The 26,619-nt window shown below is 39.4% G+C and overlaps 1 pseudogene; it reads left to right on the top strand.

Moving 5' to 3' along the window:
* Positions 1-377: 377 nt before the first annotated feature.
* Positions 378-26,619, top strand: LOC131274874 (IQ domain-containing protein F2 pseudogene; annotated as a pseudogene).

Below are 26,619 nucleotides of genomic sequence, written 5' to 3'. Positions count from 1 at the left end.
GAAGGACAGGACGCCATGGCGCCAGGAGGCAGGGGCTAAAGCTTGGCTGAGGTCCCCCGGGGAGAGCGGACCGGGACACAGAGGGCCGGGGAGCCCGGCAGCCGCCGAGCCAGCGCCGCGGGAGGCCCCCGCCCTCGGCGCCCCGCGGCACCGGCTTGGCCCCGCGGCCCAGGGCCCGGCGGTCCCGGGCGTGGGTCGCGCGGAGCTCCTGCTCGCGCACGACGCCCGCCCGCGGGCCGAGGGTGCACGGCCGACCCCCGGCCCTCCCAGGCAGGGGCGAAGTGGGCGGGGGTGCCAGCTTCGCGCCCCGAGAAGGCAGCCGGGTGCCTGGTCACAGCGACCCTTGTGACGTCACTGCCGTCTCCTGCTCCAGCCGCCTGCGCCCGCCAGGCCCGGGGCACCAGCAACCCGAGGGGTGTGAACACCGGCGCCGCCGAGCCCAAGCCATGGGCAACTGCTGTAACTTTGGTCCAGAAATAGAACTCATAGTGATAGAGAGGCAGAGGCTGCAGGCGCTTATTGCAAAGCAGGACCTTCTTGACAAAAAGACCCAGGCGGCTGAGGCGATCCAGGCCTGGTGGCGCGGCACCCTGGTGCGGAGGACACTGCTGCACGCGACGCTCAGGGCCTGGGTCATTCAGTGCTGGTGGAGGCTGGTGCTGGCGAGGCAGCTGGAGAAGAAGAGGCGGGCAGCCCTGATTGCCTACGTGGAGAGAGAGAGGGCGGTGGTCAAGCTACAGTCTTTGGTCCGTATGTGGCGCATCCACTGGCGATACTGCCAGGTGCTCAATGCCATCTACGTCATTCAGCGCCACTGGAAAGGCCACACCTGCCAGTCCTGTGCTTTCCTCCGGGGCCACTGTGTGGTCACGACCACTCACTTGCAGTTCCACATTGAGATCGCCAACTTCTAAAGGCTGGTGTCTTCTGTCCCCAGTAAAGATCTAACCTGGCCTGGTGTGTCTCGTGGACTCCCCCATCTCTGAGGAATCCTGGGACTTAGGCATTGCTATTTTCTTTATTCCTTAGAAAAGAACCTCAGTGAAGTTTGCCCCCTTTGCCCATAGACCTTACTCTGGACTGGCAATGGCCATGTGCAAGTCACTCAAAGCAGAAACTGATGCCCTGGTCTACTCTGATATGTGGCAGAGCCAGGGGTCCAAGTTCCCAGTCCTGGCCCCATTCTGTGTTCTCCATTCTGTGTTCTCACCTGCAAGATGGGCGTGCTGCACCTCTCTGGACACCTCTCATGTAAGAATGGACTCTGAGGTTCCTCCCTGTTAGCCTGGGGTCCAAGGTCAGCTGGGATCTGAAATGCCTCAGTTTCCTCTTTGGTAAGCACCTGGAGTGAATGCCAAAATTTGGCTGACTCTTCTGGGAGCCGTGCACTACAGCCACAGCTAAAGGGGGAAGGCTGGCCTTAGTGGTGGGTGAGGCTGGGGATGCTGATGGGTGAGTGATGGCCCTGGGCACTAGTAGAAAACAGAAGTTCAGGATACCTCAACTCTGTTGCCATAATTCCCTCAACAGAACCCCTCTCCCAAAGGGCTGCGTGACAAACAGTGCTTCCTCCAATATTAATCCCACTCCTTTTCTTGTCTGCATTGTTTATAAGTTTATCCTTAGCCAAGATGCCCCCATCACCTCCTTACTTCCCACCTCTAATAAAACTTTTATGTTCTCCTCAAAAAAAAAAAAAAAGCAAAAACAAAACATCAACAAAAAGAAAGCAGGCCAAGGGACTGAGGCATCTTGTAGGCATCTTCTTGGGGAATATTCCTATGGAGAAGAAAGAGAAATAGGTAGAGAGAAAAGGGAATATTGAAAGGACAATTACCTGAAGATGATGCAGTTAGAGATAGTTGAAATGAGAAAATAATGATTGAATTGTGAACAGATGACTGAAGATCTGTTGGCTGGGATGGTCCTGATCTTCTCATCTCCGCATCTGACTTTACAGATTAGAAGATAGACCTAATTTACAGTAAGCTGACATGATTGCCTCATACATTGGTAATTTACAAAGCCCACCATAAATAACTATTTTAATATGTTTTTAATTTGGTCATAGGAAATACAGGCCCAATTATTTTTCTCAAAGCAATGAATGTCTTGTTACTCCATGGAAACTGCAAACAATATACCACACAGCTATTCATTTAAAGGCCATTGTGGAATTTTGTTATGAACATATTAAAATTGTTGTTAGAATTCATAAGGCAGATCAGGAATTGGCAAATCTTTTTTCTAAAGGGCAGATAGTAAATATTTGGGGCTCTGTAGCTCATAATTCTCTCTACTCTGCCATTATAGCTAGTGAAAGCAGCCAGAAACAAGCAAACAAATAAGCATGGCTGTGTTGCAATAAAACTTTATTTAGAAAAGCAATGACAGATCACTTTTGATCTGTGGACCATAGTTTGCAGGCCCTTGATTTAAAAGAATATTTAGGGTCATGAGAGTATGTTGAAAATGTATTACTAAATGACAAATGCTCTAATATAGTATGGACAATATAAGTAATATATATGTATGAAAAGAATTTAGCAATTATAGCAGCCTAAAATGTTACAAGGGAGGGTCTCTGAGTCAAGAATTCACTAGCAGTTTTGGTAAGCTGTGTGAAGCCATGCAATTTTCTCCAGTTTTCCAGGTGTTTGTACTGAAGATATTTTACTCCTGTACTAAGAAAAAAGGCAAAAAATTAAAATAAATTACCTAGGTCATGCTGTCACTGTCAACTTGTGTTGACTAATTTCTATAGCATGTTGTTGTATTTAAATGAATGGGAACCAAGCTGCCTGGGCTGGGATTCAGGCTCCAGCATTAACGAGCCGGAGGAACTTGTACAAGTTATTTAACTGCCTCTTGCCCCAGGTTCTCATTCTGAACAATTCCGTGGCCTGTTCTTGAATATTGGAATAATATATGTAGATCACTCAAGACAATAACTGGAATACATTCAATAAATACAACTTTTATTATAATCCATATAGGATATAAAGGCCTGGCATTCCTCCCACTGAAAATTTTAGAGGTTCCCTGAGAAAATTTGGTAAAGACTTTCATTTCCCCCATGGATAACCATAAAGAAATTCAAAACATAAATTATTATTGGTTGATATTTTGAGTATTTTCAATTGCCATAAAGTTTCCCCAGTGAAAACATGAAAAGGAAAATAAACAAAACAGTGGTCTTTTATCTATATTTTATTAATGTATACCAGTATGAACCTTAAATGACTAATATATGAAGATAAAAGTCTATGGAATCTACAGGAAGCGGCTGTGGCTCAATCAGTTGGGCTCCTGTCTACCATATGGGAGGCCCTGGGTTAGCATCCCGGGGCCTCCTTGTGAAGGCAGGTTCTCTTGCATGCTGCAGAGCACTGCCCAGTGCTTGTGGGCACTGTGGAGAGCCAATTCAGCAAGGTGACACACCAAAAACGGAGACAAGCAGAAACACAGAAGAGTGCGCAGGGAATGGACACAGAGCAGACGACAAGCAAGCCACGAGGAGGGAGGGGAAATAAAATAAATACAGACACAGAAGAACGCACAGCAAATGGACACAGAGCAGACAGCATGCAAAAAGCCACAAGGGGTGAGGATATAAAAAAAGTCTATGGAATCTAAATATTGTACTTGTAGTACACTTTTAGTATTAGTATGTTTTTAGAAATGTTTCTAAGTACCACTTTATAACAAATCTTTGACCTTCTTCAGGACTGTAGACTATGTGAGACTTTTAAACTATTTTTAGATATCTGTAATATCTGATATCTTACCCTTTGAATATAGGAGTTGGAAAAGGGCAACGTTTTTCTATACATAACACTGTAGAAAACCTACTAAGAGTGAACTCCAGACATAGCTTTCATACTTGGACTCACAGATTTTTCTGCTTTCAATTTCTCCACAAATATTATCAGAGAAAATGCTTACCACCACCAAGAGTAAACATAGGAAGCGTTTTCTGCTGTACCCAGTGAAAAAGAGTTCAGGGTAGAGGTTCAATAGGAAAGGGAAGGAAACTAAAGGAAAGTGAAAGTGAATGGAGGGGAGGGAAAGTAGGTTCCCAGTAACTGAAGTTAGAATCTCTGATTCTCTGCGACGGTGGGGGAAAAAAAAGCAAAAAACTTTTGTATTCCAGAGTTAGACTTTTTCATTACTCATTTAGTAGTCATTAAAGAAAAAAAACATTTTATCTTTTTCTTTTCCCAATTTTACATTTGAGGGATTTTTTTAGCTTTTCCCCCTAAATTTACTAGTACAATTTTCCCCCTTAAAATGCAGGTACTTTGGTGTGAATCCTCTGACAGCGCCAAAGCCTGTGAACTATTGTAAAATGTCATGAAAAAGTCACCCTGCCAATAAAATGTAAGCCAATTCTCTGCTAATTGGGTATTCCTTCTACGCTTTCTATCTCGGCCATATTCCCACTTTTCATGTGATCTAATGTTCTTCCATTTATAATAAATTCTTAGTGGGAAATCTTTTTGGCTTCTTTCTTCATTACAGAGATGATAAAATACCCGTTTCTTCCAGTAGATGAAGTGAGCATGGGTTTGTGTTTCTCTTGCTCATAATTCTTTCCCTTCTGCCTGGCACATTGTAGGTGCTCAAAAGTACTTTTTTTGAATTGATTACCTAAAAAAGAACCTTTACAGATCTATTCTAGATTTTTAATGTTAACAAATATTATTTAGCCCAGCTGTGTTTTGTGAAACATCACAAAATGGCACTTGGTTGCTATAGACGCTTCAATTAATTTGACCATATCAATTTTATAATGAAACACGAACAACGAAAAACACATTAAGAAAAAAAGTGCAATTATAACTTTTTAAAAGATATTTGTAATTTATTTTTAAAAGATACATAGATCACACAGAGTGTTACATTAAAAAATATAGGAGGTTCCCATATGCCCCACTCCCCACACCCCCCATTTTTCCCACATCAACAACTTTCGTTAGTGTGGTACATTCATTGCAATTGATGAATACATTTTGGAGCACTGCTACACAGCATGGGATTATGGTTTACATTGTAGTTTACATTCTTTCCCAGTTCATTCGGTGGGTTATGGCAGGATATAAAATGTCCTGTATCTGTCCCTGCAATATCATTCAGGACAACTCCAAGTCCTGAAAATCAATTAATGCCCTTTCTTCTCAGCAAATGTGGTGGCCTTTCCCCAATTCCAAGGTCTGCACACTTGGGATGTCAAGTGTGCTAGTCCCCTAATTTAAGGATGCCAGGTTGGCTAGTCCCTAAATTCAACCACGAGATGACTGTGATCAAAAGGATCACACAATGCTTCCACTTGTCCATTTACCACTAACAGACAGAACTTTTCAAATAAATAATTCATGCGTAATGAAACATTAGATACCCTATTTTCCTTGAACATTTTTATCCAAGCTTCCACTTGCTTCATCTGAGTTTCAGAGAAAAAAAGAAATTCAAAAGGACTAATACAATGTGGTGTTAAAGAAAAGGAGAAAAGAATATCTGTCCTTAGTTTTTTAAAAGTAAATTTTCAGTTCTATTCTTGGAAAACACAATGGAGGACTTAGAGCCAGGGTGAAACATTGTGTTTTCCTATTGCTAATATCCTTCATGGCTCAGGCCCAGCATCTCTATTTTGGTAAAGCTTTGCTATTGCCTTGACTCCTTCATCAAGTTACCTAGTACACTACCTCTTACTTATGTTTGCCATTATTCAAATGCTACTATGACTATTTGTACAGAAGCCTATATCCTGTACCAAAAGGCAAGTTCTATAAGGGCAGGGACAGTCACCTTCATCTTCTACCTAGGACCCTAAATAAATATCTTTTTAATAAATCCAGATGTGTAAATCATGAGCAAAGTAGGATTGAGACACATTGAAGTGATTTGAAACAGGTACGGCTTTCCCCTTCTGTTACCAGGACAATCCTTGATCCTCATAGAAAGTAGCAAACACACTGTGTTCTCACATGGCCCTCCATTCCCACATACACCTCATTTTGCCATTAAGGTCTGTGTGTCAGTGGGTGGGTCTCTGCCATGTTCTGCGCACTACCCATTGTCTCTGAGTCATGTCCTGTGTGTTTACAATGGTCCTGGGGTAGTCCCACGCGGCCATCAGCTATGTTCCTCCAGGGACCTGTTTACATTTCTAACAATAGGCAGGGACCTAAATACATTCTTAGAAATATTTGTCCACAGAGTCTGCACCTAAATTCTCCTTGTTGCTGATGTTGCTCCCCCGTTTCCCCAAATACCCTGGGACTTGGAAGGCAGTTTTTCTCACTGGGACATATCCACCACACCATCCCATGAGCAAAATGGTCTTTATTCTCTGTCTTCACTGTGTTCATACAACACAGTCCCATTCTAGAAGACAAGGAACGCCTACAGTCCAAATCCAATTTTTAATAATTTAAGCACATGTAACCGGGAGAGAAAGCCAAGAGTCTGGGTTGGTTGGGGTCATTAATCCTGCCAAGTTTGGGTGGGTTTGCACTAGCTGGGAGTTTAATGCCAGCCCTGATCATTCTGTGCTGGCACAGTAAATTAAGCTACCACACCTTTAATGATGTTAATTCCCTCATTTTGATATAGTTCCCATTTCCAGTGATTCACACATTACAATTTAGACACTTTTCCTGTAAGTGTTTGCCAGAGGCCTTAATGATAGCCAAACACTGGATTAGTTAAAAACTAGAATGAGAATGATCAAAATCATCTTTATATGTTCTGTGAGCTAGATTCAGACTTTGGTTGTCCAGGGTCAGAAGCACTTTGGGTAACATCCCAAACCATATCCCATCTCCATCCTACCCTTCATGTTTCCATTGTATTTTGCAAGATTCAGGACACAGGCCTTTGGTCAGGGACTGTGAAGAGTATCAGCTCAGGACAATCACTAGCACACTAGGCATTTATTAACTGCTAAGTACCATCAGCAGCAGTTCAATTATACTGAAAGATAGAGGAAACAGGAATTATTTGCAGAAAGCAGGCTTGCCAGAACAAAATTAAAAGGAGGCAAATTTGTTCTCAGCCACAAATCTATAAATGACCAAGGATTTCGGTTTTGATGTTTGAGAGTGGCAGGGGTTGTGGAGATGTAGGAAATCACATCAGCTTCTCATTTTGTTAGAGCAAGACAGACAGTGATGGGTCATCTGATTTCTACAGTATCAGCAGTGTACTGAATGTTTTAACAGCAAGACCAGTTGTAATCCTCAGCATTTGTTCAAGGTCAAACAGCTAAAAAGTAGTAGAACTGGGGATGAGCTCCACATTTGTCTGGTCCCCAAACCCTTGCCCTTAAACATTACTTCCAAGGTCGGCAAACTTTTACTGAACAGGGCAGATAGTGAGTATCTTACACTTTGAGAGCAAGATGGTCTCTGTCACAAGTACACAATTCTACTGTTGTCGCACAGGGAAACAATCATAGAATAAAAGGATATGGCTATGTCAATAAAAACTTTATTTGAAAAAGCAGACAGTGGGCCAGATTTGACCTGTGGACACTAGTTTGCTGGCCCCTGTACAACTTTATGCTCTATACTTGATTTAAAAAAAAAAAACAAAACTCCTCTCACTCTATAAAATTTCTAAAGGACTAGAGCTTAGAATCCTGTATTTTACCAGGATTCCTTTTTCCCCCTCTTTTGATCCATTCAACAAATAATTACTAATTACTAATTGTAGCAGTTTGATATGGTTATGCGTTCCAAAAATAGATATTGGATTAGGTTTGTAATCTGATCTGCACCTGGGCATGATTGAGTTATGATTAGAGTGTTGAGTCTCCACCCCTTGGTGGGTGGGGATTCACAGATAAAAGGCATGGCAAAGAACAGAGTTGAGGATTTCTGATGTTGGAGTTTTGATGTTGGAGTTTGATTCTGAAGACTTAAACTGGAGCCATGGGAAGTAAGCTCACAGAGGAAAGAGAAGTCAGCCCCTGGAAGAAAGGAACCTTGAACTCAGAGAAAAGCAAGTCCCAGGAACGTAGGAACCCAGGAAGCCTGAACCCGAGCTGATGTCGGCAGCCATCTTGATCCAAATAGACTTTGGTGAGGGAAGTAACTTCTGCTTTATGGCCTGGTATCTGTAAGTTCCTACCCCAAATAAATACCCTTTATAAAAACCAACCAATTTCTGGTATTTTGCATCAGTACTCCTTTGGATGACTAATATACTAATTTAAGAATATCTACGTATCCTTGAATTTTTCCCCCTTGCTCTCTAATTTGTGATCTTTCTTAATCAATTATTTCACTCAAACTTTCTTGCTTGAGAATAGTTCATAGTTTCTAATATTTTTCCAATGTTCCCCAAATTTCTGATTATGAAAAACCCTTTTTTCTCTTCTTTCCAGAAAAACTCATTTGGATTTAAGACATTAGATTCTTTTGCTATAAAACCCTTTGTCACTTTCCCTTAAGTTTCTACACAGATTGTATAGAATCATCAGTTTGGAAATCTTTAATGGATTTTCCAGGAGGCAACTGTAATGAAAATGTCAACTTTCTAAACAAAGACAGTTGTTAAGAATGTCCTTTCAGAAATCCAGATTATTCACTCTTTTCTTCATGTTAAGTTTTCTTCTCTTCAATAGTAAGAAGGCATTGCCACCTGGTGGAAAAATAATACTGAAGGGTTTAGATGGCCACCTGGGGAAAATATGGATAAGCACATTTACATAGCCTGGAGATTTTTACCCTGGTAATGTAATTTCAGTGCCTAATGGGATGAAAGCAGACCTCCTTCCATTCTCAGAACCTAAAAATTTTAAATGAAGTAAAACCTGTTGAGTTAAAAACTGTACTTGAATAGATCTAGGTGAGCGTTTTTAGAATAAAATGACTTGAAATGCCACATGTTATTCCCAATTATTAAAACTTCGCTGGACTCATTCCTCCTTCTCTTTCCTAAGATCTCGTTTATAGGATTATCTACTGTTTTCCTATAATGTTCAATCATTGTTCTGCAAGGATTTCTACTGCTGTTTTTTTTCTGTAACCTATTTTATTCAGGTCTTTTATATTAATCCTTTAATTACAACCTAATATTTTTCTGGGCTACTGTTTAATTTCTGTTCTTCCTTTGCTGGCAATTATGGCTGTCTCTACATTTTACCTACCTACTCACTACCAAGCACTCTAAAATCGCCCTTCCTTTTCTCATCATCTCCCTTATTCTGCTCTCAAAAATCTTAAGTCGGATTTACTTGAAAGCTTATTTCTAATCTTAATGGTGACTGGCCTCCCTGTTACCTTTGAGCTCATCCTTGAAATTCTTCTTACTGGGTTTCCAACTCTCTGGTATCCTAATTCATTTCTACTCTTTCTGCTTTTGCTGTTCCTTCTGTCTTTATTTTAATCACTTTTTTTTGTCTGCCTCTTATCTGTCTCAAAGTTAAAAGTGTTACTCTCAGCCCTCCCCTCTGTACAGGCTCACTTTCTAGAAGCATTCATTCACTCTCAAGTCTTCAACTATTATTCTGACTTGCATATGAATCAGTTCCTCTAGGCCTTCAGCCAACCTGTGCCCTTGTCTCCCTTTTCCATTTGTCCAGAGTTTATCCTAAAATGCAACATCCACTCATATCAGCTACAACCCGTTCTTGCCAAAACTCCAAGGAGCATATTTCTTACTGTAATAGCTTCTTTTCCCAATTCCTCCATTTCTATAAAGGAACACTTTCCCCCAAAATTAGGATTAAAAACCTTGGGACAATTAAATTAAACTGCTTCACAGTTTTGATTCAGTCTGTCACCATGTGCTCTATTTCCTTGTTTTGAACTATTTGCCTTTAGTGTAAACGTCATCAGTGGAAAAGCCTTGTCCCTTTGGCTCACTATTTTCTCCCAGCACCTAGCACAGAGCTGGGCACTTCGTACATGTTTAATAGATACTTGTTGATGAATAAGTGAACAGATGCTCTCCCGCCTTCCTCTTTTCCATTTTATCTTTTGAAGTCAGAATAAAGTATAATTTTAAAAAATAAAAATGAATATAAATTTTGCATTTTGTCTCTGTATGAATTAACAATATTAGTCACAAAATACATGGTCAAGGGAAGTGGACTTGGCCCAGTGGTTAGGGCGTCCGTCTACCGTATGGGAGGTCTGCGGTTCAAATCCCGGACCTCCTTGACCCATGTGGAGCTGGCCCATGTGCAGTGCTGATGTGCGCAAGGAGTGCCCTGCCACACAGGGGTGTCCCCCGCATAGGGGAGCCCCACGCGCAAGGAGTGTGCCCTGTAAGGAGAGCCGCCCAGCACAAAAGAAAGTACAGCCTACGCAGGAACGGCACTGCACACACGGAGAACTGACACAGCAAGATGACGCAACAAAAAGAAACACAGATTCCCATGCCGCTGACAACAACAGAAGTGAATGAAGAAGAACACACAGCAGATAGACACAGAGAACAGACAACTGGGATGGGACGGGGAAAGGGGAGAGAAATAAATAAAAATAAAATAAAATAAATAAATACATGGTCAATAACCATGTGCTTGATAACCATGTGCATTCAATTCAATGGAATACTTCTCTGCCAAGCTAGAACTCTCTGATATAGTAAATTCTTTGTATTGTTTCTATACTATTAACTTCTTTACGGGAAAGCACTTAATTGCTGGATGTAGAATTTTGTTCCCAATTTTGAAAGAACAGATGCACAGTGTTGATGTAAGACAAAAGAAGCTGATGAAAACTAAAGCAAGTTTGTCTCTATATAAAACTAATTTCTTGCTCAATAGGATACTGCCAAGTAGGAGAAGGGGCAGTGGTCCTCTCTGTATAATGTAAACTCCACTTAGAAAGAACATGGGGTCACATGCTATCATTTCAAGCTGTCAAGTAGAATGATGGAATTCAACCTTCATGGGGACCACGTGGCTTTTTCAGCACTATGTTCCCAAGGCCTGACATATAGCAGAAGCTTGAAAAACATTTATTAAGTGAATTAGGAAATCCAATTTCTACTATAGAATCTTAGTCATGTGAAAATATTATTTTTGATGCTTCACTTTCATTATGATTCTTCTCCAGGGCTATCTATCCTCTTTTCTTTATTTAATCATACCATCCCAGTGCAAGGTAACATTCTGCAGTTGCCAAGTGGAAAGTTAGCATTAGGAACATTAAGGCAAGGCATGCAGCCTCAGTTAAAACTTCTGGTTTTCACAGGTTGCCACATGACTACATTTTCACTGATGGAAGATGTTCCTAGCAGCTAATGTTGTGGCTGGCACAAGTGGTGTTCAAATATTTGTTGAATGAATGGAGAGATGAATGGAATGGAAGAAGATATGATGTGTGCAAATTCTGCCTCTGTTGGTCAAAGCAGATGAGGACAATACTCTAGGACAGAAGTTGGCAAATGTTTTCTATACAAGGCCAGATAGTAAATATTTTAGGCCTTGTGGGCCAGAAGGTCTCTGAAATTCTCAGCTCTACCTTGGTAGCATGGAAGTGGCCATATACCATATATAGACAGAGGGCATGGCTGGGTTCCAAGTAATTTTTATTTAAAAAACAGATAAATCATGGGCTAGATTTGAGCTATGGGCCACAGTTGGCTACTGCTGCCCTGGCGGATAGTGGAAGAACAAGTTGGAAGAAACTGAAGTATATGAATTACCTTATGCACTAAAACCACCCCCATCAACTTGAACGGCTTGCCTCTCAACAGTAGTGTGAGAGAGAAATAAACATCTTTCTTCATTAAGCCGCCATACCTTGAGGTTTCTTTGCTATAGCAAATCTAATACAAGATATGTTACAATGAATTGATTAATTTATTATCGTTAATTTTTAAAAATAATCCTACAATGAAGCTAAAGTAGTGATTGAAAAAACACCTATAGTAAAGCTTGAGAAACTCACTTAATTTAATCATCATAACACTCCAATGAATTGGACAATTTTCCTTCCCTTTTGGCAAGTGATGAAGCTAAGGATCAGATAGTTTAAGTATCTTGCCCAAGGTCCGAGAACCAGAATGTGGAGTAATTAAGATAAAAAGTCAATTCTGTCTGATTCCAAAACCTTTACTTGCTATTCCCCCTATTAGCATAGTTCTGTGACTGTTTTGTTTGGATACAAACATTTATTAGAATACACAGAATTACTGTAGACCAGAGGGGAGATGGCATCCTAAATATTCTTTATATTAGCCAAACACTTGGATAGAATCTATAATTTTGCATGAAATTGTATTTTATTTGGGGTTTTTGTCCTTGATACCAACCTGCTAAAGGTTTTCACAAAGGGCGATGAAACACTGTGGGTGGTTCTTTTATTTCTGCACAGTCCAATATAGATGCCATTAGCCAAATGCGGCTATTCAAATTAATTGAAATTAATAAAATTGAAAACTCGGTTCCACCCAAAAATTGCAGTTCCTCAGTTGCTTTAACCGCATTTTAAGTGCTCATTAGGTACATGATGCTAATGAGCACCATGTTGATTGTGCAAATTATAGGATATTTTGCCTCATTGCGAAAGTTCTATTGGACAGCACTCCTTTGACTCTTTTAATTTCTATACAAATTCAAGATCTTAGTACTTAACTTTTGGGAGTACCCAGATGGTTATTCCTTTGATAGTGCCCTGAGCAAGCTGTCCCCACCTCCCTTTTTCATTATTTGGTTCCCCTATGTACTCTTCTTTCCTTCCCTCCCTTCCTTCCTTCTTTCCTTCTCTCCTTTTTCTCCCAACTCTCTAGGTCCTGCCATTTTTCTCCTTTTTTAAAAACTTTTTTAAAATTGAAGTTTATCATTTGTACATAAACATACATAAACACTAAGAGTATACTAAAAGTTGTGAACTTAAAAAAAGACATGCATATCATTATACATTATCTCACCACCAGCACCTTACATTTTTGTGAAACAATTGTTACAAACTATGAAAAAGCATCGGCAAAATGTTGCTGCTATACTTAGCCATATCTTACATTTTGTGTATTTCCCCCCAACCCACCTGGTGCCGCCATTTCTATGTTGTTCGTCATTCAGTGTTAATTATTTCCCAGCAGGATGGAGTCAGGGCCGCCAACCCTGAAAGGCAGAAAGAAGCTGCCACAGAGTGTGGAATCTGCCCTCAGAGTGTGGAATCTGCAAACAAACTGACTTTTCGCACTGTACATATTAACAATCCACTAGGGTGTTATGCTAAAGAAAGATTTCCATCTCCTTACTTTCCCAGCTAGATCCAGAAGGAAGGCGGATGGGAAAAACACCCAGAGCCCTCGGTTTTTAATATTACGTAACTGCATGTACAGATGCCTATGAGGGTGTGTTTTCCCACCCTTCAGAAAGTGTGAAAGCCAAGCTAGAGCAAATGCCCACCAGCCCCACCTGAAGCTACAGGGTAGGAAACCAAGAGAACACAATCCTCTGAGTTTATGAAAGTGTAAGCTTATGGGAAAACAAATATGTGTTATGGCAGTCCTTGTGGCATCCATAAGCCTGGACTAAATTTGATTCTGTATTCCTGTCTGCAAAACACATGAAGGCTCCAGAAGTCAATGCTAAATGCTTAGCTCATCTGGAAGCAGCTGATTATAAGGCGGCTGTTGCCAGGGATGTTTCATGAGTGAAGCAGAGTGGGCCAACGTGGGACCAATACATATATTCCTACTATCCACTTCTTATCTTCAGTAGCAGGAAGCCCAAAGCAGAGATGCATGCAGAGATCAGTGCTCTTGCAGTTACTTGTCACTGAATTCTTAAGGAAAACAATACATTTCGGGAAAGTTAGCCCCACATCAGGGAACTTGAAACATTTTTAGTAAGTTCATCACAAGGGGAAGAAGTTGCAAGAAGCTGCACCCCCTTGTTTAAGAATTAATTCAAGGGGGGTGTTTTGTGATTTGGATGTTTAATAAAATAATTGTTATTTGCCTTCCGGAGTGAGCATTTACTTTCTTTAACCCTCCTTTGCAATTCTTCGTTTTAAGATAAGCTCAAATATTGACAGAACTGGAAGTGAGATTAGAGGACATATAAAATGCATTAGTGTTATACCTGAGGAAGAAAAAAGAAAAACCAAGGGGCCTCTCCCAGAGTAAATAAGAGCAGCAAAGATTCTTAAGAAAACACTTCTGATTTTCACTGGTGTATATGATGAAACGGATTAAGTTTGCAGGGTCTGCAGAACAGAATGAAATCTTCACCTCAGCACCCTTAGGAAGAAATCACAGTATTAGCAGAACTCCTTTTTATTCATTCTGACCATTTTCTTTTAGGTGTGTATCACAATCTGATGCATAATGAGAACCAGCTGTTGCCCCTCAGAGGAGAAGAGGAAAGGTTCCACCAAGTACTCTAAAAGCTGCGTAGGCTGGGAATCAGCCGCCTGGGATCACTTATTAAGTCCTATAAAGGAAGATGGAGTTTTCTAGGAGGGAGGAGAGATTAGTCTGTAGATGTCCCTTGCTATCAGAGAATAAATTTGCCACGTACTCTTTAAATCGCCCAGCTTTGCTGATTTTTCTAAGTGCTGCATGCTCCATTAACTTGTTTTTAGATTTATCCCAATTTGGCATTTAAAAAGAGCATGCTGTTTGAGATCAGAGCAGGATTCAAAATGATGACTAATTATTGACAGGGACAAATAGAGAATGATCTGGTTCCCAGTTAATATAAATTAATATGTTTAACGTAAGGGAAGGACAGAACAAAGGGGATTTCCCATTTCCCCTCATAAAATATTTACCATTCACATCCTCACTGGATCTACCAGTCAAATATTTACTATCGAAGTCCAGTGGCGTGGTGAAACATGCAGCCTCACGTGGCATTAGGGTCTGAGCTGGTAAGACTGCAGTCAAATGCCCTAAATTTTGTTTTTTGCTTGACATCCCAGCTCTTTGGGCTTATGGGGAAAAATCACTGAGGTATTCTCTATCAGTTAGTGAGGTAGTATACAGAAATTACATGTTTTGGACAGACTGACGCATGTATTTTTGAGGTCCTTAAGATTCTATGCTAAAAGTAACAACTAAATTGTTTGTATGGAAGGCTTCCTTCCATTTGCTCACTTGAACCACAATGACTTTTCCAAATATTTGCATCCATTATCTTTAACATCAATTTGGAAAACCACACAAAAAATGGGTATATATCTTTAAACTTTCTTCATTTTTAAAATATTTTTTACCATTACTGGAATAAAGCTAATATCTATTCTAGAGTTTAGGGTACAACTTCTTCTATGAAACATCACGTAATTTACTCTTTGAGCTCATATGTGATCATGAAGTTTTCCTCTTGATTCCTTCTGGAAAAGAATGTGAAAAGGGAGGCACAGAGTAGGGAATGGATAAGAGGCAGCAGGCAGTATGACCAACTTAAAAGTCCATAAAGAAATCTTTCTCTGCCCCACACCATTCTCTTCCATCCATTTCAATCTGTCTCCTACTTTGATACTTAGTTCACATCTAATTTTTTTTCTTTCTACAGCTGCCCAAAGTAAGCAAAAGTGTGCTGTTTGTTGCAACAGGATTTACACATCTGAAATGACTCAGCTTTCAACACTTCCTAAAGATTTGTGTGCAGGACTCTGGCCCTCTGTCTGGCTTCTGCAAGCAATACAGACCTAAGTCAACTTCCTACGAGAGCTCCCTGAAACACCTTACCTAATTCATGTAGTCCTCAGAGGGGTCCAGACAAAGGCCTTTGGAAAGAAAATATCAGTTCTGCTACCTCTGCTAGGTAATTGGGGGTTTTTCTCCCGAACATTTCTTTTCTGTTTTAATGTTTTCAACTAAGGCAATGTGCTAAACAGAGAAAATCCATTCCGAGGGCTTTTTGGGATTTGGGTCAAATGTCCCTTGGTTGTCATTCTAATCTTCAGATCCTTTAAACAACAGAGCTTTGTCTCAAAACATGGATCAGCTATTTCCTAAATTAGGTGAATAGCTTACCTAGGCTAAGACAGGAAGCCTCTTTACTAATGGCATTCAGAAGAAATCCACAACATTAAACCATTTGGTATTGCACATACATACAAAAGGGAAATAGATCTGGTTAAGGAAAAAAATGCCCAAGTCCAATCTCTCTTAAATTCCTTAAAGTTAAGAAAAAAGATTCCTTCCTCATGCCCCAAACTTTCATCATAGATCTCAACGTTTCTTTATTCCTTATGTTATTTTCATTTAAAATCTATGTCTTAAGCCCTCAGGGCACTACCTGCTTTTTTGCTGCATGATAGCTGTTCAGAGGAATTGTTTAGAAAAAGTCACTGGTAGACATGAAAGAAATAGTAGAAATATATCTTGGCAGGGATTTTGAAAAATGTTGCCCACAGTTCATCTTGTATCATGAACCGATTGGTACTGGGGGAATTGGGCTGGTGAGACTTTAAACATCTCCCAGTGTGGGGGAAAACTGTGAAGGGCTGGGAAAAGATAGTATCGCTCGCCATTATCAGAGTGGGTCTTCACATTTCTCTTCTCTCCATGCTGTTCCCCAGCTTCCCAGCTGCACCAGACAAGGCTGCCAGGAAGAATAACAAAAGGAAAGAGATTCAATGTAGGGAAGTCTTCTAGTCTTTTGATCAAGGGTGATTCCAGCATGGTATACTGCGGTATCTCCCAAAGGGCATTTGCAGATCACCTGCATGGGAAACACAAATAAGATGCTTTTTAAATAACTTAAGCCCATGATCCACCACAGACTTCCTAAATCATTATTTTCAAGAATTGCAGCCAAGGATTCTGCAATTTTAACCATATCTCCAAGTGACTGTTAGGCATGCTAAATTCTGAGAAACTTTGGAATTGCATAAACTAAACCAAAACACAAACAGAAATTAAGGTAAAAACATAAAATAAAAAAGGAATAAATTTGACTATTTCAAAACAAACAAGACTGTATAACCACAGATTATGAAACAAATACTACTGGCAATCAGGGAAATGCAAATCAAAGCAAATGGTACATTTCTATGACAGAATAGCCTACAGTTGAAAGTAATGAACTGGATAATGAGTGGGTAATTTTTAAAAAGATGTTGCATGAAATAAGGGAGTTACAGAAAGAAATGAACATTACAGCATTATTTATATAAACATTGAAGCACAATTTAAGTGTGCCCATGTAAACACACTCAAATGCATATTAGTATTAGTTAGTTTTGCATGGACTATAAGGTTATATACCAAATTCACCACAGCAGTTGCTTCTGGAAAAGGAGGGAGAAATGGGACACAGGAAGGAAAAGGCGAGTTTTAAATAAAATTAATAATAAGTAATGCTAACCTGTATTTATTTGCCAAGTCCTATTTTAAGAGCCTCATGTACAGTATCACATTTAACCTCATCACAATCCTATGAGATAATGCTATTGATATCCTATTATTTCAATACATACAGGCATCATTTTAAACCTAAAGCCAATTTAGAAAAAGTCCTTTCTAAATATGGTAGTAAGACTTGTAAGTTAGCATTTATTATTTCTTTATATTCCTCTATTTTTTCTTTAACTTTTAAAAATAGATTGCATTACAATGCCGATGTATTTTTCCTCTTGAAAAACAAAACAATGACTTACACTATTTTTATGTTCCCACCTCCTGCCTTACAAAAATCCTTTCATCTGATAATCAATTTTCATACCTCATTATGCAGATTGTCCAATGGAATCTAAGTATCTCTGACCTTCTTTGGTGGGACAGATGAAGATTAAAGTGTTCCCCATGGTTAAATTACATTATAATGAAATACTGCACTCTGCAAAGAAGCCCTGATATTCTCTAAGTTTAACAGCCACCAACACGTACATCTACTCATGTCTACTATTTAGACAGTCACCTAAAAGAGAAAGGGATATAAATTATATTTCACTTGCTAAGTCAGTGCTATCAAGATTCATAATTTTTTACTTAGGAGGGAATCCCAAAATCACAGTCATAAAATAATTTATCTGTAACAATATGTGCCCTATTTAAGAACGAGCTGGATTTAGTTGGGAAATAAGAAATTCTCTTTTACACTGTAGGGCTGGAAAGATTGTTACATGCATCAAGGTTAGTTAGTTATTATATTAGGTAAGAGGTGAGTTTGCCTGAATGACAAATAAACCCCATTTCTTTTGTGCTTTTCAAGGAAAGTCACAGAGCTATGGCTTTGTCTTTTGTGTGTTTCTCTTAAATGGACTGCAGCTAAAATCAAGGGAAATAAGAATTTGAAGTAAAGAAAAAAAAGAACAACCATTTTTAAACACAGGCATTTATCATGTCCATGTATCATGATAAGTAGATTTTGACCCAATTATTTCCAAGCTAAAATGATACTTTCTGATAAATGCCCAAACAGTGGTACAAAGTCACCCTTTAAAACAGTAGGGAACAGAAAAGTCATGGGAGATTGAGGCTTTCTACTCCTAAGGACTTTGGATTCTAGAGATTGCTCATCAAAGTAAGGAAAACAAACTGCCTCCTCTGGTGCTGAGAAAACCTAGGCAGCTTTTAATTGCCATTTACTGGAGCTGGGCACATTTGTGTGTATTTATGTAAATATATGTGCATGTTTATATCTGTGTTTGTGTACATGTGTGAATATGTGCATATGTATGCCTATATTATTTTAATCTTTCCAAGGTATTCTTTGTATCTCTCAATTTACAGGAGAAGAACCGGAGGCTTCAAAGTTTAAGTGACTTGACAGAGTTCTCAGCATAGCAAGCAACAGATGGAGAGTTGAGCCCCGTTTTTCTTGACTCTGTAACACATGTTTTTAAACCTCTACACCGAAAGCTTTAGGGACATTATACTGCTACCTAAAACATAAAAAAATACACATGGGAGAATGATCAAGAGAACAAGCAAGGGGTCTGAGATGGGTTAAGATATATATTAAAGACAGATGGACAAATAGATTTTTCCATCCAAACTCTTTATTGGTATCTCTTATGTAAAGTAATTAAGCTAACACATTTTCAGAAAATATTGTGACTATGGTTCTACACATCACTTATTCATTAAAAGAGAAACTCAGCAGTGAGTCTGGAGTCAGATTCTTTCTTCTTGCCTATTCCCAGGACTCCCTTTGCTCTTCCAAAAATTTCTTCCAATAACTGAATGATAGTATTTCCCATTTTTTTTCTTTTTCAAAATGTCATTCTCGTCCTTTCCATGTTGTAACCCATTATTAGGATTGGAATGATTTCATCAAGACTTCCTCACTTTCAAATATCTAGTATTTGTGCGTGTCACGAGGGTTAACAAAAACGCTCTTCAGAATACTCATCTCCCTGCTCACAGAGCCTACTCCTTGACAGCCATTCAAATTCCTTATCCTTTCCTATTAGTTGTACTTTGCTTTTGAATCTGATCACTGGATCCTGTTATGGAAATTACTAACCTCTTTCAGTGTCTTAATTCCATGGGCCAGTCACTCCTCCCAATATTCAACAGGAAGGAGCAAAGAAAAAAGAGAAAAAGAAATATGAGAGCCCCTACTTTCCTTTGCCTCTCTTTGGAATACTACAGATGTATCACTTTGCAAGCAAAAACCAAATGCTCCAGGTCCCTATTGGCTTTACCAGGGGTGTCTATTCAGTGGAGCATATATACCCACATCATATTTTAGCTAAAGCAATCTAAATTTGTGTGATGCTGAAAGAACTGCGGACTTTTCTAATACTGTTTGTAATGTGAGAGAAAAATATTCAGGAGAGTATTCAGGAGATTTGCTAGCTACTCATCAAAGTCTGAGAACAATTCTTTTAAGGAAGCCCTTGCCATATTGTTGCTGTGTACACAAAACTCAGGTCAGGTATGTTAAGCTTAACATATTGCCTCAAAGTTGCAGCAGATTGTGGCAGAGGTGATGAAAGAGGGTTCAAGTTCCCATGGGAGTCAAACACATATGGCGAGCTAAATTCACAATACAGCTAGAGTAGCCTCCATTCATGGAACTCATCAAGCTTGTGTGGTCCCTGCTCTTCATGAATTTATTTTTACCCTGTTGTACAAGGTTGGCTACTCAGTTAGGCCACTTTTAAAAATAGGCTTTATTTAAGGATGCATGTGGATTAAAAACTATAAAGCATCGGAATCAAGACCAACTGTTCATCACTTCTCATGGCCTGGAGGATTTCTCTCTATCCTCTCAGTTCTCTTGGTGTGCCTGTTCCATTATTCCCTTAAAATCAACTGAAGAATTATCTCCATTTCTTCTAGTCAAATCCCAGAAAAAGCTAATCTTACTATTTAATCTAATTAGCATTGCTTTATTTGCTCAGATCTCTTTGTACTGGAGCTCTCTTCTTGATTTTCCTTAGGCCAGTTGGCTATTTACTTATATGGTCAGTAGCCAGTCTTGAGCAAATAAAAATAATGCAAGTTAAAAAATAGAAGGACTGGTACCATTTCTATAAAAAATGAAAATATAAAAAGTAAAAAGTCAGATGCTGATCTAAATGCTTTAGATCACATTCCTCTCTCTTTTCACCTCTCCCAATTTTTCACTATCACTGGATTTGTTTTTAACAATGATGGAAATTTCCAGTCATTTAACTTATCCTCCTGCCTCCAGTTCTTCTGATCACCCTGAACTTCATTGGCTATGGGCAAGCAGTGACCCAGTCACAAACATTTTTAAAATGCTATCACTAGGAGCCTCCATTTATTTCATCCATTACTCCCTCCAATCTCCCATTTCAATTTACTGCAAAAATAGAATCCATCCATTTTAAGATTCTCATATGTCCCTTCTCTGCACCTCCCAATTCCTTTGTATCTTAAACCAATCAGCCTTTTCTGGTTCTTTTTTTGTTTGTTGTTGTGGTGGTTGTTATTTCAAATACATACACCCCTACTCTTGTTCAAAACTGAAAAAGGCACAATCCCTTCCCTCTTTCTACTACTTCATATTAGTTTCCACACATTTTGTCTTTTCTCTTTATTTTCAGTCTGTTTTGGACTTCTGCTCGGCATATGCACATTTCGTTTCTTTCTCAAACTAGCAACCCATCTTCTTCCTTCTCTTCATTACTAAACATTTCACACTTGCTGTTTCTACTTTTCACCTGGTATCCTTGCTTCTTAACTGGCTATACCCAGGATTTTTCAACCAATTTAGAGAAACTGTTCTCTGAGAGGACACAAAGACTTCCAACATGGTACTCTCCACGCTCTTTTCCCAGTTCACAACCAGTCCAAACATTCTATATTGGTAATATTTAGGGCATTCAATTACATTCTACATTTACATCAACGAATGCATTTAATTCTTATAACCTGTTTCAATATTGTTTGCAGTATACAAAAATGTAAAATCATTTTCACAGGTACCAACATATAAAAAGCCCAGTGTTTTGATCCCATTCAGATTTCAAACTGCTTGAAATTCTCCTCCTACATTTTCCATGATACGTTATTTTTGATTTGTCGTCTATATCTTACCATCTGTAACAATTTCATCTCTTCAGTTGGCTCCTCCTCCAATGTACTCTTAAAACCATGTTTTTACTTAAGTTTCAGTTCTTGAAACTACCCTCTCTTCCCTCCACACTGCCTTCCTGAGGTTATAGCTACTCGTGTGAATAAAATATTCCTGGGCTCTCTTCCAAATTATATTTTGAACCCTGGCATTTCTACTATGATCCAGATTTTAGTTTTTCATATTCCACATTAATGTATGGATTTTCTACTGCCATCGTAAACTTAATATATTCATAATCAAATACATATTTTTTTCCTGCTAACAAAAATCAGCAAAAGCATACCTCTGTCCCTAAGTTTATTTTCTTGGTTAATTATATTATTATTTATTCTATCATTCTACCAATCCATCTGGAAGTCCAAGTAATTTTGGACTTTCCCTTTCTCCCAGTGCTTTATCACCATGACCAAAGAGTTCCACCTCTGATGCTTCTCTAGAACAAAGGTTATTAACCAGGAGTCCATGAAACTCTTCGGGGGTCCATGAGCTTGAATTGAAAATTAAAAAAAAAAACATTATTTTTGTGGGTCTGTGTTGGTGTAGGTGCGACATATTTATTAAATAATACATAGAATAGTATAGAATTGGTATGCTTTTTATTTTGAAGTAGCATGTTCTGAGTGCAGTGGAGAACTGCCTACAAAAAGGTTGGTAAAGATGGTAGAGATGGTTTTATGACGCCATTAGAAAACTCAAATTTCTAAATATTTGCCTCAAATGACCATTTAAAAAGATGTTGAGCAGTGTTAGGTTATCAGATACTGAAATTTTGGGAAAGTTGTAAAACATAATTTAGAATAATCCTAAAATTTAATTTAAAGACATGCCGATGTTGAGTGTCAAAAAACTATCTACCACTACATTCTGAGAAGGGGTCTGTGGTTTTCACTTAACTGGCAAAGGGGTCCATGGCACAAAAAAGGTTAAGAACCCCTGCTCTAGAATGTCCTATCTCCATTTTTATTACAACCATCCTAGTACAGATACACACACAGTACTTCTCACATGGGTTATTCAAATCCTACCTGAATGATCACTTCATTGTGATCCTTTTCCCTCACAGACACATCTATGTCATGACTTAATCATGTCACTCACTGTTTAAGACCTTGGAAGTAACTCATTATTGATATAAAAGAAGTCAAATTTCTCTCTCAAACTTGTTCTAGGGCCTCTACTATCTAACCCCAACATTACATTTCAGAGTCACCTCCCTTTAGAACTTGCCATGTCAGTGTATTTCTGCCAAACTGGGCAAGTTGAAATGCTGAACACATCATTCACATTCTCTCCACTGCAACTATGCTGATCCCTCTGTCTGGGGAGTCCTTCACCTCCACGTATAAACTCCTCCACCCTTCAATACTCAGATCAATTGCCAGTTCCCATTTTTACACCAGTTTTCTTTTCAGTGCTCCTAAAAATAACCAGGAAACTGAAGACTACTTTGAAACTAGATGAAATAAATATGGTAGGAGTATCAGTGGACTACAGACTCATTCGAATTTGGAAATAAGTGTATAAGTAAACTGCTTGAGGATAGAAAGGACAAGCATTTCCATCAAGAGACTAAGGAGGTATCTACCAGTCAGTAATCTTTCCCCCCTTTCCAGGTTTTGGGAAATAAAGATTGCTCCATCTTCCTGTAGTGTTCTTACAATTGTCAATAGTGTGTCTTATTCCCAGGACTCCTGACAAAGGCTTTCATCTCTTTGATTCTTATCAGCTATCATTTCTAAGATGCTGAGCTTGTCTTTTCTCTCCTTTCCATGTTTTCAGAATTATGGAAATAATCCAAATAGTTTGAAATGTCATGGCCTATGAACTGCTTTCTCAATAATTTGACCCTATTTACACATGGGATCAGAATGCTGACACCTAGTTTAGATTAAAACACAATTTTTGCACTCTTGTTTGGATTACTTTTTATTTTTCTTTCTCATTGTTAGCTTGTGGTCTGTTTTCATTTTTCTCTAGGAGGCACTGGGAACTGAACCCAGGCCCTCCCACATGGGAAGTGGGCACTCAGCTTCTGGAGGTGGGCACTCAACTACTGAACCACATCTGCTCTCAACTCTTTTTTTTTTTTTTTCTCTTAAAATGTTTTCATTAAAGCAAGAGATATTTGTAAGAAAAATCTATATTTCAGAGACTCTAAAAATATTTGTCTTTGTTTTTTTGTTTTTTTTTTGTTTTTACATTCTGATGTAGTTTTTTTTTTAATTTTTATTGACTTTGTAATAATATTACATTAAAAATATATATGTGAGGTCCCATTCAACCCCACCCCCCCACCCCCCCTCTCCCCCCCCTAACAACACTCGTTCCCATCATCATGACACATCCATTGGATTTGGTAAGTACATCTTTGGGCACCTCTGCACCTCATAGACAATGGTTCACATCATGGCCCATACTCTCCTCCATTCCATCCAGTGGGCCCTGTGAGGATTTACAATGTCCGGTGATTACCTCTGAAGCACCATCCAGGGCAGCTCCATGTCCCAAAGACGCCTCCACCTCTCATCTCTTCCTGCCTTTCCCCATACCCATCGTCCACCATGTCCACTTTTCCCAATCCAATGCCACCTCTTCTATGTGGACATTGGATTGGTTGTGTCCATTGCACCTCTATGTCAAGAGGAGGCTCAGATTCCACATGGATGCTGGATGCAATCCTCCCATTTTCAGTTGTAATCACTCTAGGCTCCATGGTGTGGTGGTTGTCCTTCTTCAACTCCATCTTAGCTGAGTGTGGTAAGTCCAATAGATCAGATTGTAGGTGCTGGAGTCTGTTGAGGCTCAGGACCTGGCTATCACATTGTCAGTCCAGAGATTCAAATCCCCTAAATATATCTTAAACCCCAACATTAACTGCACCTCCAGCACATTAGCATGAAAGTCTTATGAAGGGAGATCCCATCTGAGTCCAGATTCATCACACATAAACACCATTTCCAAAGAGGGGCCATCTGCCCTGGTAGTTAACCCCATCGGCCATGACCATAACTCCCATGGGTCTCTTTAGCCCTCAAAGGAACCAATATCTGGGGGTTGTATAACTCTTTTTTTTTTTTCTCATTGTCTGATCATTGTTTGCTCAAGTTATTTTTTTTGCTTATTGTCTGCTCATTGTTTTATTGTATCTTTTGTTCATTGCTCATTTTTCTCTCTCTTTTTTTTTTTCTTATTGTTTTAGCTCAATGTCTGCTTGTTGTCAGCTTGTTGTTTGTTTGTCTTCTTCAAGAGGCACGAGATACTGAACCCAGGACCTCCCATTTGGGAGGTGGGCACTCAATTGCTTGAACCACATTCACTCCTAAGGGTTACTTTATAAAAAATTCCTGACAAAATCCCAGAAAGTTGAGGCCATGACCTTTTTGTGCCAGGTTTTTAAAAGTTTCCTGAGAGGCTACATTCTATCTTGAGACCCCCATCTACATGCCGCAGTACTTTTCTCCTCTCCTCTGTCATCATGACCCTTAAATTACTCCAGAACATGTATCTGAAGTTTCTGTTGAGAGTCAATTTGGGTATCAAAAGCCACCTCTTTTATTATCTAAATCCTCTCATCAAAACAAATCATCCCGCCTTAACTTCACAGCACCCACTACCTCTGTTATACCATGGCACATTCTACCTTAAATTGTAGCTCATTGCACAAAAGTTCTCCTCCCCCGCACAAGTGCTTTAAACTCTTAAAGGCAGACACCAACATTCATTCATATTTGTCTATTACACAATGCCTCCAGTAATAAATTCATTTAATACCCATCTATTCTCAGCTTGCAATATAGCAAGAACATTTCTAAGTCCTTACTAGGTGTTTAGTCAACATACCTTGGATCAAAATGAATGATATCTAGTGATTTCCGCTTTTTTTTTTTTTCCACTTCAGATTGAAAAGTGATCCTGGACTTCTCTTTGCTTTCATTCACCTACCTTTCTGGTTAAATTATTTGATATCAGACACCACTAACATCCTTTCATTTTCTTTGGAACAGGAAACAAGGCCAAGAATACATTAATCTAAACACGCTGCACTGCTAAATCTCAAAGAGAGCCAAGGAAGCTGGAGAGAGGCCAGAAGTGACCAATTTCATTCCCTCATTCTGTATTTTACCCTTAATGTCTAATCTTCCCTACCCTACCAGGTGCTATTAGAATTTTATCCTTTCTTCAAACTGGAAAAGGAAGTGGGGGCTTGAATTGAGTGTATACAAATTGTTGGAAAGGGCTTTCTCTGGATGGAAGTCTGAGCTAGAGTAGCAAGGTTATAGAGCAGCACAGGCCTCTAACTCAAGAATGAAGGTCCATGCTCATTCTCTGGCATGAGTCCTATCAGCAGGATCACTAAAGCCAAGGCTATAGAAATAAATAATTAATCTCTCCACACAGGGAGGGTAAGAAACAATGTGAATACTGAGTTCTGCCAAGAGGAAGAAGAATATAAGCCAGACACTCCTGAGTACACTGCCAAAAAGGGAGGCGTTCCATATCAATTGCTAAAGCTTTCAAAAAGTAAATCCAATCCCAGAGCAGTCAAGCTCTTGCAAAATGACAGTGGTGGAGAAAACAGCCTCCAAAAACTGCAGGTATTAGATCAGTTGCGCTGACATTCTCATTTATATCAGATTCTTTTGAGGACCTTCTGAACCTATCAGATGACAAGACCAAATCCCAAACACTAAAAGGAAACCTCTGATGCTGGCCACCAAGCTGTGATTTAATAAATTGCTCCAAGGATTCTTACTAGTGCTCAAGGTGGCAAAACCATCTAGTACTTCTTTCTGGCTAATATGCCTTCCACCAGTTACTAAATGTTGGCCTTAGGCTAGTTTCTTAAACCCTGCAACCAATCCATTCATCCACAATGGACAAAATTATAGTACCTTGTCATAGATCTGTTGTGAGGACTGAATAAAATAGTGCATGTAAAGTGTTGATCAGCCTGTTACACAATAAGTTCTTAATGAAGGCTTTTGCTCATTATTACCCCTGCAAGGGAGGTAAAATCCATAATAGATAGTTGCAGGTGCCAAGTGCCCCTCATGGAGCTTTAACCAGAAATTCCATGCTACTGATTCTCATTGTAACCCTCTATTGATGTATCAGCTTGCTTCTTAAATGGGTGAATATGA

Source organism: Dasypus novemcinctus, chromosome 21 (assembly GCF_030445035.2).
Source record: "Dasypus novemcinctus isolate mDasNov1 chromosome 21, mDasNov1.1.hap2, whole genome shotgun sequence".
Taxonomy (NCBI): Eukaryota; Metazoa; Chordata; class Mammalia; order Cingulata; family Dasypodidae; genus Dasypus; species Dasypus novemcinctus.
Note: the sequence above shows the minus strand (reverse complement) of the source record. Positions and strands in the feature narration are given on the sequence as shown.